This window comes from Schistocerca americana, chromosome 2 (assembly GCF_021461395.2).
Source record: "Schistocerca americana isolate TAMUIC-IGC-003095 chromosome 2, iqSchAmer2.1, whole genome shotgun sequence".
Taxonomy (NCBI): domain Eukaryota; kingdom Metazoa; phylum Arthropoda; class Insecta; order Orthoptera; family Acrididae; genus Schistocerca; species Schistocerca americana.
Window position 1 is genome coordinate 543,109,700 of NC_060120.1, and position 16,703 is coordinate 543,126,402.

Sequence of the window (16,703 nt, forward strand, 5' to 3'; positions counted from 1 at the left end):
GTTTTGTTCTTCCACTACTCTCACCTTTTCCCCTTTGTACCGCTGTAATAAGTGTCGGTGTCGTATCGCTGTCGTCCAAGTGTCAACCAATTAAGTCGCTTCAGTTATCGAGCTAGGAGCACTAACTGTGGTGGTACACGGACCCACCGAGCTCTCGACTTTGAAGAGGACGTACTTCGTCACGAGTAAGAGAACCCAACCACGAGTGCTCGAAACACTATCCGTGTCATTATGTTATATCCAAATGTTACGCTTCCGGACGTGGTTCCTTTTCCTCCTAAGTTACCTCTACAAATCCTTGAAACCTGTAATAGAAGTAGTGAAACACCCTGTGTATTCGTCTACGGTCTGCGTGCCATGAAAAACATTCGTGCCTTCGTGTCATTGACCAAATAAGGAGTTCTCGGTAGCGGTGGAAATTACGTATGCCCTCCAGTAATACGCTTTGTTCGGTGGGACGCAGTCCGAGTTCGATTGGACGAAAACGAGCCCTTTTTGCCGGCGTCGCGCGGCGCCATTAGACGTGGCCGTTATGTGCCCCAGGGGAGCGCCCGCCAGCCTGCCCGACAAAGTGTGCCGCAGCGGCCGGCGGTCAGCGCGGGGCGCCGAGGTGTTACTTTATTATTCTCTCCCTCATTTCCATTGTTCATGCACCTGTGCGGTCGATAGCAGTGCGCATGCGTGCACCCCGCCGGGCTGCGTGGGAAACATGTGCGCATCGATTGCGCCATTCACTCTCCAGAACGCCGGGGCGCCATCTTGCAAGCATGGAGGACAGATTCTGTCGCCGGAGGACGCGTTGTCGATGATTCACCTGCCCCTTTCCAGCCAGGTCACTCATATGTGAGCGTGGCGCCGCAGGGGTGAGTACGGAAAAAGTCCTTTCCTCCTCTTAGAATGCGTTGCACCGAGTGTCACTGGCTGTAATATTGTGCTGCGCGAGTATAACCTGTACACCCAATTTTAAATTTTCATAGAATTTTTTTTACGTTCTAGTAGACGTTGCTTCGCTTTATTTGGTTTACGTAGAATATTCCATACCCACGTGAGTAGCTGCCCTGTCATCGTAAAATATCTTTTTTGCTTTAAGCGTATTTTGCATGTTATGTGAAGCACAACATGCCAATCAATCTAGTTTGATTTCTTAATCGTGCTTGTTGTTGTTTTGACCATCTGAATGTATTTTGTGGCATCTAAAGTTCCCGTTCTGTCAAATGAGGGCCGTGTATGTGGCATGTGCTCTTGACGTATATAGTGAACAGGTGGGTCCAGCACCTCCAATGACAAAAGTTGGCTCGCCAGCTATTCGAAGCTGATTATAGTTTTTATTCGTGTGCTTGTTGCAAAAAAGAAAAGGTTCCGATTAACGTCACATTAATTTACAACAAAATAAAAAACTATCTCAGCTTCACCAAAGTTTTGTCGCAACTGAAGCAGGTGACAACTTCCGAGATGACGTTCTGAAAAAGAAATATAAAAAGAACGTTCAGAAAATAAAACTTGTGTCCACTGTCTTCGGTAAATGTTTTTTTTTTATTTTTATATCCCACAGTATATTTTAGGTGATCTATCCAGAAAGTGCGTGAGGAAAGACAATTCCGCTACCAATGTTGGATGATTACGCGTAATTTCTCTGCAAAACGAGCTAGACGAGCCTATCTGACATCCGACATCTCGCTGAAATTTCATCACAACGACCTACGTGCTTATTTAACATGAATAAGGCTTCTTAAGCAATGAAAGAGGGTTCGTATAGCTTTAGGAAATTTAGTTTTTCAGAGTGTATAACCAAAGGTTTTTCATGAGCATTCCAATCTCAAGTCGGTACGAAACACTACAATTTCCCAACAATTCTCATTTTCGATTTGAAGTATATAGAGTTGTATTACGTAGAATACGAGATTATTTGAGTAATTATGGTACCAATTACGCCAAAAAGCTATGATCTAAATGTCTATAATCTGGACAGAACTATTTAAATTATTCGCTAAATAGTCAGTAAAAGAAATAGTTTTACGAAGTTCAGCTTGATTCAGTTGTTTCTGTAACAATGTGACGTTTCTTTAAATACCGTATCTCTTCCTTTCTGGGGCCGTTTTACTCTTGACTTAACTGCTTGCGAAAATGTCTTGCATATGAATATGTATTCACGTGCTGTACAGTTAGCATACATTTTCTATCTAAAAATGATTTTTGTGCACTTTCGCTTTTTTACAAAATGCTGAACGTAGCTCAAGGTGCCCTGCTGCTCGAAAAAAATAGTGTAATTACTTACATAGCGATGTATCAAAATCTCATTAACTGTAGGAAGTTTAAAATTACTTGATCTGTCTCGTGTTTTCCTCAAATATTGATGATACTTTTAAAACATAAAAATTCCCAAGAGATGAAACTTAGAACAATTTCACGTTATTGGAAAATTTTATGAGTTGGTTGCAAATATATATTTGAGTGTGTGTGTTTTAGCGACGCTGCTTTTTTCATTTTTTCGTAACGTATTCATTCCATATATATCGTTACCGTAATACATTATTTTGTACTTAAACGTACAGAATTTCTTTTTCAGTAGTTAATCAAATTAGAAATTCCTTAGCGATGTAGAGAAGAGAGCTGAAATTCATATCCAGAATTCTCTGCGGTATGAGAAAGCTCCGAAAAAAATGGTGCCTGAAATTTGATGATGAAATTTTTTATAATTATCTAAAGTGTAAATTTGCCGAAGTCAGATTGCCAGCCTTGATTTGTTTTAGAGTTTATTTGTTTTTGTTTTTCTGTTGTTTTTTTATTTTAGAGACTTTGGCGTAGATATCAAGCGCGGTAATGCTAGTATGTGGAAGACCTCGCCGTTCACATTAAGCACCATGTTCTCTCCTGGATCATTGGGACCAACAGTAAGAAACCGTCCTGTTCAAACCAAGCTGGAAGCGACACATTTAAAAGCTACTGCACATAAGTCTTAGGAAATAAAAACGGATAGTCAGACATCAACACTGAAGCCCAAACGACTGCTGGAACAACTTAGCGTGATTTCGATCGAGTCTGAAACGTTGTGTACCAACTCCTACCTGCGACTATTCAGCTGTCTCAGTCGGACACACAAAACCTGTGGGTCCCCTGTACAACCGTTCGAGAAGTGGAAACGGATACGCTGCCGTTGTGGACAAGGGTCCTTTCCTTTTGCTCAGTGTCCGAAGGTGATCTTCTGTGGAGATACGGCGCTTCCTCGCATTTAATGGAGAACTGCCGACAGCTAGGAAAATCAGAAGCTAATCACGCTGCTACTGATTACATGAACAACAGCACAACGAGTTCGGGCAGAAATTCTGGCAACTCGTTGAAAAAACTACTAGCGAATGAAACAGTGACCCACACAGTTGGAAATACATCCCTTCTGAGCCATTTTTTAATGTTAAAAACGAATTATAGCTACATTTTTCCTGATTATTTATACAAAAATCATGTGAGATTAATGACATTTAGATCAAAATTGTCTGAACAATATTATTCAGGACACATTTTAAAATAAAATTTAAAAATTAAATCTGTTTTCGTAGGCCAGTTGACGCTGCCCACCGTCGATGGTGTATGAATGTACTCGCAGCTGTAACATTTTCGTATAGAATTAATTTATTATTTTATTTATTTTAAGGATGTTTTTATAGCCCTTGGCTAAGATTTGTAATCGGTCTCCACTCTTAAGCATATTTTTTACTTTTTTTATGTAAGTAATTTAGATATTTACTTACTTTGAATTTAAAAAAAGAACGAAGCAAAAAAAAAAATCACGGTAGTTCTATACGGCATTCGTATAAGTGTTAAATTGTAGCCCTGGAATATACTTCCGGAAAAATAACGTACAATTTTCGCCTCAACAAAAGGAAGATGTAGGCGTAACAATCAAAGGATAATCACATAATGGACTGAAAAGTATTTTTAAAGGAATCCACGGCCCGGGGTAGGTGACAGCCTATGGAAGTGATTATGTGAAATGAGGAATGAGAACAAGTTCTAAAAAATTAAAAAGCGAAAGAAATAGATTAACGAATTTCCTATATTAACTGCGTGCTTTTCACACTGTATCTACAGCGACTGGAAAAAAAGAAAAAAATGGAAACACCGTGACAGTTGCATGCTTGAACATAAATGCACATGCGAGACAAGCCTGCAGGTTGCGCTGTTTTGTTTGACCACGGGCCTATGAAATGTCCTCAGTACGTTGTGTCTGTTGTGGTCTGGACAGTGTTCTGCGTGGTCGTTAGTGCGCGATGTCGGAGCTAAGTGAATACGAACATCAGATAATTGTTGGTGCTTTGGGTGTTTATATAACTAAGGTGGGCAAAGTGTCTGGTGTTTCAAGAGACACAGTAGTGAAGATTTTTACGGCAGGGAAAGAGGCAAAACATCATCCGCCAAGCGACAACGCGAACGGACAGACGGTAACTGAATGGGATTGTGACGAAAAATAACGAGTACGATAGCTGATACAGTCACTACAGAACTTGGTGTCGCACTCGCGAACCCTGTCAGCAGCCAAACAATACGAAGGGAACTTCATAAACAGGGAAAAGTAGAGCGAGCTGGAATTCCAGAATCAATCATCAGTGACGCAAATACCCGTAACAGGATAACGTGCTGCCGAAGCCATACAACCTGGACGAAGGAGCAACGGAAGAAAGTCATTTGATCGGATAAGTATTGTTCCACACTTATTCCAGCTTCTGGACGAGTTTACGTCCCAGGAGTGAAACATGGCGGGGGTTCGGTGGTGATTTGGGCAGCCATGTCGTGGTATTCCATGGACCCCAGGATTATGTGACCCTTTTGTCTAATCAGGTCCTTCACATGGGACGAAGTCTGTTAATGAGCAATGATGCTGTGTTCCAAGACGCCAGGGGCTCACTTCGCACAGATCGCACCGTTCAGGTCTGGTTTTGTGAGCACAAGGGCAAATTTTTATATCTCTCCTGGGCACCAAAGTCAGAAGGTCTCAGCATTACCGAGCCTTTGTGGTCCACTTCGGAAAGAAGGTCGCGTGATCGCTATCCACTTCTATCATCGCCAACTGAAGTTACCACCAGTTTGCAGGAAGAATGGTAGAAAGTTCAAATTAACCATGCCAAATCCGATTGTAACGCTGCCGAACCTGTGGGACAAAGGCACAAGCAAAAGAAGAAGAAGAAGAATGGTAGAAAATTCCCTTCAAAAGGATACAGGACATTTATTTCTCCATTCCGAGACGACTGGAAGCTGGATTGAATGGGGTTGGGGTTGTTTGGGAAAGGAGACCAGACAGCGAGGTCATCGGTCTCAACGGATTAGGGAAGGATGGGGAAGGAAGTCGGCCGTGCCCTTTCAAAGGAACCATCCCACCATTTGCCTGGAGTGATTTAGGGAAATCACGGAAAACCTAAATCAGGATGGCCGGACGCGGGATTGAACCGTCGTCCTCCCGAATGCGAGTCCAGTGTCTAACCACTGCGCCACCTCGCTCGGTGGTTTCAATGCCAGCGGGTTTCCTACACCATATTAAGCGTGATAATGTGTTGTATTTGTGATGTTTCGATATTTTTGTTCATCCCCCTTATGTCGACGTGGCGGTGGAGTGCTGAAGCGCGTACCTGGAAACCGTAAAATCCCTGGATCGAATTGCAGTCGGGTCATGGAATATTCAGTCTTCCTTTAATCTAACCAATACTTCTCAATGATATGAAGATTCACCACGAATGATACGTGGCTCAGTTCGCACTTTAAGCTGTAGGTCCCCTTCGCCCGGTAGAATAATTGTCTGTTAGAAAGATGATCAAAATGAGCCGGTGTTCCCTAATGATGGAACCATATTCGTGCACGAACACCTGCTAGGGTAGCTTTCAACAGTGAGAGGCATACGTCTGTCAGAAACACAATGTTCAATGCTGCAGCTAAGCGGAGAGGGAGCAGATATGGGCCTTTCCACTGATCACTGACTGCGCCCAAACACAACTTCACTACAGACTTGGAATGGTATGACGTGTGACCCCAGGGGCTCTAATGAGTCTTGTATTAGTTGTGGCGTGCAAGAATTTCATGCCATGCTAGAAACACGAGCTCTGTCAGTTCATGGAGATCGCTGGCTATAAGCTGTCTGAAAGTACAAGTCTTCTCATCACATCGCTGCCATGCTCTGTGGGAGAGAAATCAGGGGACCGTTAGGCTAGACAAAGATACTGACACTCCTCAAAGTGTCTGCGGTGTGAACTGCCGTATGGGGTCTGGCGTTATCCTGTCGGAATATGCCATTTAATACCCGGGCATGAAGAATACAACAACAGGGTTTAGCATTCTTGTCCTATAGAGGAGAGCAAAATCACCCTCTCTTCAACAATTATCAGATCAGTCGTATTGTCATATTCAACAGCTGCTTACATCAGGGTTCCAGAAGTTGGAGACGTATGTATCTCGAGTATCGCAGTTTCCTGTGACCCTCCGCAGGGTTGTCTGCAGACACATTGGCATCGATCTGACCGTCACAAACAGAAGCAAGACTCACCGCTGGTCAGCACAGTGTGATCTGTGTTCTATTTTCGATAGCTAAACGTACGTTCTATGTCCACTGAAATATAATTACATGCTATTGTGTTTAGTACACTAGTGGCCATTAAAATTGCTACACCACGAAGATGACGTGCTACAGACGCGAAATTTAACCGATAGGAAGAAGATGCTGTGATATGCAAATGATTAGCTTTTCAGACCATTCACACAAGGTTGGCGCCGGTGGCGGCACCTACAACGTGCTGACACGAGGAAAGTTTCCAACCGATTTCTCATACACAAACAGCAGTTGACCGGCGTTGCCTGGTGAAACGTTGTAATGCCTCGTGTCAGCAGAAGAAATGCGTACCATCACGTTTCCGACTTTAATAAAGGTCGGATTGTAGCCTATCGCGATTACGGTTTATCGTATCGCGACATTGTTGCTCGCATTGGTCGACATCCAATGGCTGTTAGCAGAATATGGAATCAGTAGGTTCAGGAGGGTCATACGGAACGCCGTGCTGGATCACAACGGCCTCGTATCACTAGCAGTCGAGATGAGAGGCATCTTATCCGCACGGCTGTAACGGATCGTGCAGCCACGTCTCGATCCCTGAGTCAACAGATGGGGACGTTTGCAAGACAACAACCATCTGCACGAACAGTTCGACGACGTTTGCAGCAGCATGGGCTATCAGCTCGGAGACCGTGGCTGCGCTTACCCTTGACGCTGCATCACAGACAGGAACGCCTGCGATGGTGTACTCAACGACGAACCTGGGTGCACGAATGGCAAAACGTCATTTTTTCGGATGAATCGGGGTTCTGTTTACAGCATCATGATGGTCGCATCCGTGTTTGGCGACATCGCGGTGAACGGACATTGGAATCGTGTATTCGTCATCCCCATACTGGCGCATCACACGGCGTGATTGTATGGAGTGCCATTGGTTACACGTCTCGGTCACCTCTTGTTCGCATTGACGGCACTTTGAACAGTGGACGTTGCATTTCAGATGTGTTACAACCCGTGGCTCTACCCTTCATTCGATCCTTGCGAAACCCTACATTTCAGCAGGATAACGCACGACCGCATGTTGCAGGTCCTGTACGGGCCTTTCTGGATACAGATAATGTTCGACTGCTGCCCTGGCCAGCACATTCTTCAAATCTCTCACCTATTGAAAACGTCTGGTCAATGGTGGCCCAGCAACTGGCTCGTCGCAATACGCCAGTCACTACTCTTGATGAACTGTGGTATCGTGTTGAAGCTGCATGGGCAGCTGTACATATACACGCCATCCGAGCTCTGTTTGACTCAATGCCCAGGCGAATCAAGACCGTATTATCGCCAGAGGTGATTGTTCTGGGTACTGATTTCTCAGTATCTATGCACCCAATTTGCGTGAAAATGTAATCACATGTCAGTTCTAGTATAATATATTTGTCCAATGAATACCCGTTTATCATCTGTATTTCTTCTTGGTATAGCAATTTTAATGGCCAATAGTGTAATTTCCTCGGCATACAGGTGAATTATTTTTTTTGGAAGCTATAAAATACTCAACTACTTATTGTGTAATACAAGGGCGTGCTAAAAGTAATGTTTCAGATTTTTTTTTATTCTGTTCTCAGTATTTGTTGAGGAATTACGTCATCCATATTACTCTGTCCTCGGTCGACTTCCCCGCTTCGCTGACGCAAGTTGCAATCCTCTGACCCTAGAGGGCTCCAAATTGTGGCGTGTATGACATCGTGGTTTGTGACGTAACTATGTCAATGTGCTGCGAGACCCTCAGAAAATTTCGAAGAGTTCGTCCAGACATGGAGCGCCCTCTCCTTGGTCGTGACACTGGTGGACCACCACAAGCACTGCGACATCGGCAGCAATCCGACGGCTTGGGTTTATTGTCATCGATTATCCCCCGTACAGTCACGACTTGGCCTCTGTTTTGAAAACTTCGAGGACTTCACTTTGATAGTGACGAGGTGGAGCAAGCAGAAGCGAGGTTTTGGCTCCGTCAACAAAATCAAAGATTCTACAGAAATCGTATCAAGAAACTGGTCTCATGTTGGGAGCAATGTGTGCGTCGCCAGGGTGCTTATGTTGAAAAATACATATGTAAACATGAAGAATAAAGATGTAGGATGTTAATCAAGTTTTTTTTTTCAAAACGCTTTAAGAGTTCTCTCATAAAAATTCGGAGGCCTTTCTTTTCAATAAGCCTTCCGAACAATGCCGCCGGCCGGGGTGGCCGAGCGGTTCTAGGGGCTACAGTCTGGAACCGCGCGACCGCTACAGTCGCAGGTTCGAGTCCTGCCTCGGGCATGGATGTGTGTGATGTCCTCAGGTTAGTTAGGTTTGAGTAGTTCTAAGTTCTAGGGGACTGATGACCTCAGAAGTTAAGTCCCATAGTGCTCAGAGCCATCTGAACCATTTGAAACGAACAATGCCGAACATCATCTAAGAAAACTATCAATAGTTCTCATACGTCATTGTTATTTTAAGTCTACTATAACTCCATATTACATGCTAACAGATTCTTATCTTTACTTTCAGTGGTACAAGGGGTTCTTTAATTTCTAATACTTATTTTCTGATTTTCTTTATTTTTCCAATTATTGTTGAAAATCGTTTGGCGCGTAACGTCGTTGTTCCACACTGCGCACTAGTTTGTGGAATGATCAACTGGCCATGTCCTTATTTAAAGAACAATCGGTGCATCTGTGTTACGAAAAATTAGAAAAGCTACGGGAAATGTAAACGGAAGGTGATTTCAACTGGCGCCCCTTCTCCAGAGCCTTACCACTGCGCCACTACGCTTGACAGTATCGTTGGCGTGCGATATGTATGGCGCTTAAAAACTCTAATAGATCCCGCTCTGCAAACAGGTTCAAAGAACGTACTTCGTGGGCTTCAGCAAGTTATAAAGCGCCTGGCTTGGAATGTCTCCTACTCAACATGTTGCATACTTTGTATTAAGCTTTTCCCCAAATTACGGAAGCAAGCGACCATTTACACTGGACCTTTCAATAAATAGATAGGTACGCTATATGACCAAAAGCATACAGACAACTATTAGTGGACATTAACATGGTATGTGTCCACGCTTCGTCTGTATGACGGCTTCAGTTCTATTTGGGACACATTCAATGGGGTGTCTTAATGCATGTGGAGGAATGGCAGTCCAGTCTTCCTCAAGAGTCGCAACTACAGATGGCAGTGATGTTGACGATGGGTTCCGGAGCGAAGTCGACATTCTAACTCATCCCACAGGTGTTTCACTGTGTTCAGGTCGATACTCTGGGCAGGGCAGTCCATTTCGGGAATGTTACTGTGTACTAAACATTCCTCACAAATGCTACTTTATGACAGTGTCATACTGATACAAACAATAATATTTGCCAGCTGTTCAATTACTGTACCCAGTACACAATGCTGTAAATTTTGTTCATTTCCTTTTGCATTTGGAATTTTATTAAGATAAGAGGACCACTCCCTGGCCACCACAAACAACGCCACGCTCTAATGCCACCTCCTCTGTACCTCACTGTTGGCATTGCACATGATGGCAGGTAACGTTCTCAAGGAATTCTCCAAACCTAAACCCTTCCATCGTATTGCCACCTAGCACACTGGACTCGCATTCGGGAGGACGACGGTTCAATCCCGTCTCCGGCCATCCTGATTTAGGTTTTCCGTGATTTCCCTAAATCGTTTCAGGCAAATGTCGGGATGGTTCCTTTGAAAGGGCACGGCCGATTTCCTTCCCAATCCTTCCCTAACCCGAGCTTGCGCTCCGTCTCTAATGACCTCGTTGTCGACGGGACGTTAAACACTAACCACCACCACCACCACGTATTGCCACCGGGTATAGAGTGACTGATCACTCCAAATCACTCGTTCCCAGTCATTCACTGTCCAGCGGCATCACTCTTTGCGCCACTTCAAGCCTCGCATTGACTACAGAAATGTGTTGTTTACACGGAGCGGCTCGCCCATTGTACACTCTACGCACAGTCAGTATGCGAGCTGGTACCTCTTTTGGGCGCACGACTGGTTCCTTCTGCTGATTTCATGCGATGTTTTACAGTCACCTTCCCCAGTGCTTGATTGTTCCTGTCCGTCAGTGCAAGAGGTACGTCTGGTCTTCGTTTAGCTGTGGTTGTTTCTTCTCGTTTTCACATCACAATCCCACAACCAGCAGGGGACTTGTGCTCCTCTAGAAGGGTTGAAAAGTCCCTCGCTGATTTGTTACTCAGGTGATAAACAGTCCACGCTCGAAGTCACTGAGCTCTCCTGGTCGAACTATTTGGCTGTTGAAACTTCCTGGCATATTAAAACTGTGTGCCGGACCGAGACTCGAACTCGGGACCTTTGCCTTTCGAGGGCAAGTGCTCTACCAACTGAGCTACCCAAGCACGACTCAGGCCCCGTCCTCACGGCTTTACTTCTGCCAGTACGTCGTCTCCTACCTTCCAAACTTTACTGAAGCTCTCCTGCGAACCTTGCAGAACCAGCACTCCTGAAAGAAAGGATATTGCGGAGACATGGCTTAGCCACAGCCTGGGGGATGTTTCCAGAATGAGATTTTCACTCTGCAGCGGAGTGTGCGCTGATATGAAACTTCATGGCAGATTAAAACTGTGTGCCGGACCGAGACTCGAACTCGGGACCTTTGCCTTTCGTGGGCAAGTGCTCTACCAACTGAGCTACCCAAGCACGACTCACGCGAAAGGCAAAGGTCCCGAGTTCGAGTCTCGGTCCGGCACACAGTTTTAATCTGCCAGGAAGTTATCAGCGCACACTCCGCTGCAGAGTGAAAATCTCATATTTGGATGTTACTGCTTCTCCATTGGCTACATAATACCACCCACCTCCTTCTATATTGGCGAATCCGCCTCTCGTCACAGGCGGTAGCCAGTTCCGCGTTACGCAGGCGTCTCCGGGTACTTTCGATCAGACAGTGCAAATTCGTAGTATGCAGAAGTAGTACAGGGCCTTTCTGTAAAGAGCAGCCGGCCGTTGTGACCGAGCGGTTCTAGGCGCTTCAGTCTGGAACCGCGCTGCTGCTACGGTCGCAGGTTCGAATCCTGCCTCGGGCATGGATGTGTGTGATGTCCTTAGGTTAGTTAGGTTTAAGCAGCTCTAAGTCTTGGGGACTGATGACCTCAGATGTTAAGTCCTATAGTGCTTAGAGCCATTTGAACCATTTGTAAAGAGCAAAACCATAATAATAGCTACGCCCCTAACGATTATCTATACTAATAGCCTCCTGAATTTAATTTTCATCCTCCACCATTGCACTGTTGGTTCAATAGATACTAAATGACTTGCAAGTAATTTACTAATTTATTTCCTTACCGGAGGTTGTATGTATACGGGTAAAGGCAGAAGTGCTCAGCTTGTCTGCCAGGCACAGAGATACCTCTGATATCAATGGAAATTTTTGTTTCTTATGTTTGTATCTGTTGCATAATGACGTAACTTACGAATCAGCGTAATTGGTGGAACAATTTTGTTTCTACGTTACTTTAGAGGAGTCGTGTTGTGTACAAATGAATAAAATTAGGTATAGCGGTTCTAGGCGCGCAGTCCGGAACCGCGCGACTGCTACGGTCGCAGGTTCGAATCCTGCCTCGGGCATGGATGTGTGTGATGTCCTTAGGTTAGTTAGGTTTAAGTAGTCCTAAGTTCTAGGGGACTGATGACCACAGTAGTTAAGTCCCATAGTGCTCAGAGCCATTTGAACCATTTTTGAATAAAATTATTTTATTTTGATAGTCTACCGCTAACGCAAATTCGTTTAAACTTGAAGGTTCATTAGAGTCTGTTCCTTTATCTTCAACAGGCAACAAACGATCAGCTGAATTAGAACAGCGTTATACTTGTCTTGAAAATGAACCACGTAAAGGAGTTCGAAAACTACGCAAGTTACTTGGTCTAACTGGATGCAATTTACTTGAGAAGAGACCTGGATTACAAAAGAAAACCAGAACAGTGCACTATCCACGAAGGTACTTCGACAGCAGAAATTTGAGATCTCAAGAGCGAATTTGTGGAATATTTGATCTGCTCACGGGACTGCCAGCTATTCATAAAACTAAAGAAATGTGCATCTGTAAAATTTTTGGAAGGCAATGTAGACACTGTAGGATTCTCAGGTGGGAATTTTGCAGCTCTTCCACACTCGCACATCACGAATGGAACTTACTCACTGGGAAAACAACAGTGAACTGCGCAATTGAAAAGCGCATTTTTTATGTAAAAATGCTGCCAGGCCAATAAAAGTTTGCCATGTCGCCGTATCGACACAAAGATACCATTAGAGCTGAAGTCCCTCGAGTTCGTGAAGAATTTCGGCAGCAGCCGAGGGTGGCAGAATAGCCCCGGAAGTCCCTGACTTGCCTTCTGGAAGCATTCATCACTGATGGACGATGGCGAAGAGATGGGCGACGTTCCTTTCACGGCGCCCGAGCGTACTTCCTTTGTGGGCTCCGGAGTAATCTGCATCGACCGGCATTATAAATGACGTCTTCCCTTCCGTCACTGTAAGTGAAAACAGCGGATGTTCCGCGCACATTCCCTCAGTTAGCCTTGATGTCTGCCCCTCTCAATACCTTACGAAGGTGGTGAACCAGCGAATTCAAGTTCTATCCATGAATTTCTGTAATTCCATTTGCGAAAGATCGCAGGCACTTTTAGATACAGTGTACGCGCAAATATGTGATTAAGACCATACAAAAGGTACAAGAAAATTTATACAACGTGGAGTTCCAGTAGGAAAGACACAATTTGCCTTTGTACACAAGCAGACACTATCCATTCATCTGCTCTGTGACCTCCGACTGTTCCCATGAAACTTACCGTAACTATTGGTCAGGTAACAGCAAGAGATGTAATGCTCAGTGAAATGAAACTGGAAATGGGGGTGAGGGTTGGGGCAATAACGAGCGACATGGTTAGGAAACTGGACTGAAATTCTGAAGGAGCAGTATCACAGTCCAGTCACCTTGATTTATGTTGCCTGTGGTCTCCGACGAGCGAAAAATACTCCTCCGGTTCTACATCTGCATATACACTCTGGAAGCCACCTTACACTGCGTGGCGAAGGGCACACTGTACCAATATTATCAATTTTCTTTCCTATTCGAGTAATGAGCGAAGGTAAAATGACTGTTTGTTTGCCTCTGTACGTGCGCTAATCTCTCTTACTTTATTCTTCACGAACCCTACGCGAGATACACATTGGTGTCAACATAATGGTAGTACAGTTTTCTTCCAATGCGCTTTCTCTAAATTCCGCGAGAACTGCGTGGTCTACCAAGAATTAAATTTCAATGCACCCAAGCACTCCTGTTACACTTTCAGAATCGCTGTACCGTACTATTAGTATACTAGTAGCGCGTATCTGAATTAGTTGATAAAGATCCATTCCACTGGATTTGTCAAGAAGAATCGACTTGGAAATAAGTAGGATACTGAAGCACGCAGGAGTGATGACGTCCGTTTGACGTTCTCTAAGGCTGTAGATACAGATAATTAGAAGTTTTTATGTGAAATATCTTAAGTCTTTTTAAATAAAACGAACTTTATTGACATTCTACATCTCTATTCTTAATGTCTACATATTTATTTCTCAGTATTCTCAATCTGCGGAAGAGCACATTTCTCCCAGCGAGAGCCCAGTTTGTTGGTACCGTCACCCGTAGAATGTTTGACTTTGTTGGCGGAACGGTAACCTCACCTGTGCTTGCACCGCTTCATCAGTGTCAAAGTGAAGTCTTCGAAAGTGTTCTTTAAGTTTTGGAAACAGATGAAAATTGGATGTAGCCACGTCGGGACTGTAGGGAAAATGATACATGACAGTGAACACTACGCGTCGGATTGTTGCAGATGTCGGAGAGCTCCTGCGTGGCTTGGCATTGTCATGCCGAAGGAGAGAGCGCTCCACGTGTGGCCGAACTCTTCTGTTAGAAACTCAATTACAGCAAGCTGTTTCTCACGCACCGTCATAGTTACGTTACACACCGTCATGTTACATGCTACAATTCGGAGCCCTCTAGAGGCAGAGGTCTGCAAATATTTAGACGTGAAGAATAAAGATGTAGAGTGTTAATAATGCTTATTTTATAATTGCGTAGGCTTTCGCGGCCAGAGTCAGTCGACATAAAAGTTTTCTGGGTATGGTACCGCGTCAGTAGACCGTCACCAGTAGACCCAGAAGAAGGCCGCTGCAATCGTGGCCAAAACGTTGGTTTTCTCCAGCAGTAGTTTTGTACAGTATGGCGCGGTACCATACACACAAAACTTTTGTGTCGAATGTTTATTTTGTATAAAAAGCTGTAAGAGTTGTCACATAGAAAATTCGGAGGCATTACTTTTCAGCACGCCCTCGTACACTGAAGGTTCCTACGAGTGGGAGAAACTGTCTGCTGCTGCGTTAGAAGGAGACATGTAAGTCGATTTGAAAGATATGGAGGATCCAGTAATACAGTCAGAGTTTGACAGAGCTTTGGAAGACATGCGATCAGATAAAGCACAAGACATAGAAAACATTCGTTCCGAATTTCTAAGCTCATTGAGGGACATGGCAACTAAATGACTATTTTTGTTTGTGGGTAGAATTTAGGAGACTTTAGACATGGAACCATTACCTCGGAAAAATATCGTTCTACCAATCCAGAAAAGTGGTATAAGTGTTGAAACTATCGCCCAGTCAGCTTAACAGCTCATTTATCTAGCTTGCTGACAAGAATATTATATAGACAAAAGGAAAAGAAAATTGACGATTTGTTAGTTGACAATCAGTTTGGGAAAGGTAAAGCCACCAGAGAGGCAACTCTGACGCTGTACGTGTTAAAGGAAGCAAGACATAAGATCAAGACAACTACATAGGATACGTCGACGTTAGAACAGCGTTCGACATTGTAAAATGGAGAAGATGTTTGAAATTGCACGCTATAGGGAAAGACGGGTAATGCACAATATGCAGAGGAACTAAGAAGGTACAGTAAGAATGGAAGACCAAGAGCGAAGTGCTTCCTTACTCTTCAGCCTTCGCTTCGAAGAAGCAATGACGGTAACAAAATATAGTTTTCAGAAGTGGATTAAAATTCAGGGTGAAAGAATAATCATGATAAGAGTCGCTCACGACATTGCTATCCTCAGTGAGGGCGAGGAAGAATTACAGGGCGTACTGAATGGAATGTCTACTGAGCACATAATATGGTTTTACAGTAAACCGAAGAAAAATGAAAGTAATGAGAAGTGGCGGAAATGAGAACAGCGAGAAACTGAACCTCAAAATTGGGTTAAACGAAGTGAAGAACTTCTGCTACCTTGGAAGCAAAATAACGTATGACCGACAAAGCAAGGAGGTCGTAAAAAGCAGACGTGCACAGGCAAGGAGGGCATTCCCAGCCAAGAGAAGTCTACGAGTATCAAACATTGGCCTTAATTTGAGGAAGAAATTTCTTAGGCTGTATGGAAGCGGATTACGGACTGTGAGAAAACAGTAAAAGAAGAGAATCCAATCGTTTGATATTTGGTGCTACAGAACAGTGTCGAAAATCAGGTGCGCTGATAAGGTCAGAAATGAGAAATTCTCCGCAGTATCGGCAGGGAAACAAATATACAGAGATAGGACGCACTTTAAGACATCAGGGAATAACATCCATGGTACTAGAGGGAGCTATAGAGGGTAAAAATTGTGGAGGAAGACACGGACAGGAATACATCAAGCAAATGATTGAGGACATAGGTTGTAATTGCTACTCTGAATAATGAAGTTGACACTTAAAATTCGTGTGGAGCCGCATGAAACCAGCGGCATGTCTGATGAAAAAAAAAAAAGAAGAAATATAACAGTAGAACAATCAAGAACTGGTCGTACTAGCGTCTTATAACCGATTTCCTTTCAAGATGCACTGCATTTTCCCATAACCATTCGAAAAAATCCAAGTCTTCCATTCACGGTCCCGAATAGTGAATCCTCCGAATTCATATATAGTTTTTTAGGATTAATTCTAAATATCTGTACTATGTGACGTACAGATCTTCACTACAAATATTGTATTAAGAAGCTAGTGGGCTCTTTCTCGTTGTTATAGGTTTTACCTGAAATTTATGCACATAAACTACTTGGAAGTTTGCCCTAGCCTTCCGTAGTTCCTTGCGAACGTCCAAC

The 16,703-nt window shown here is 43.9% G+C and overlaps 1 protein-coding gene and 1 non-coding gene across 2 annotated transcripts in view; one reads left to right on the forward strand and one right to left on the reverse strand.

Moving 5' to 3' along the window:
- Nucleotides 1–787: 787 nt before the first annotated feature.
- LOC124594157 (forkhead box protein J1.2-like) overlaps nucleotides 788–16,703 on the forward strand; it is a 281,291-nt gene continuing 265,375 nt past the window's right edge. The window contains exon 1 of the mRNA XM_047132513.1: nucleotides 788–863. The gene's annotated coding sequence lies outside the window, so the exon portion shown is untranslated. The remainder of the gene's footprint in view (nucleotides 864–16,703) is intronic.
- On the reverse strand, nucleotides 10,862–10,936 carry Trnas-cga. Its single transcript has one exon. It is a non-coding gene; the product is annotated as a tRNA-Ser (tRNA).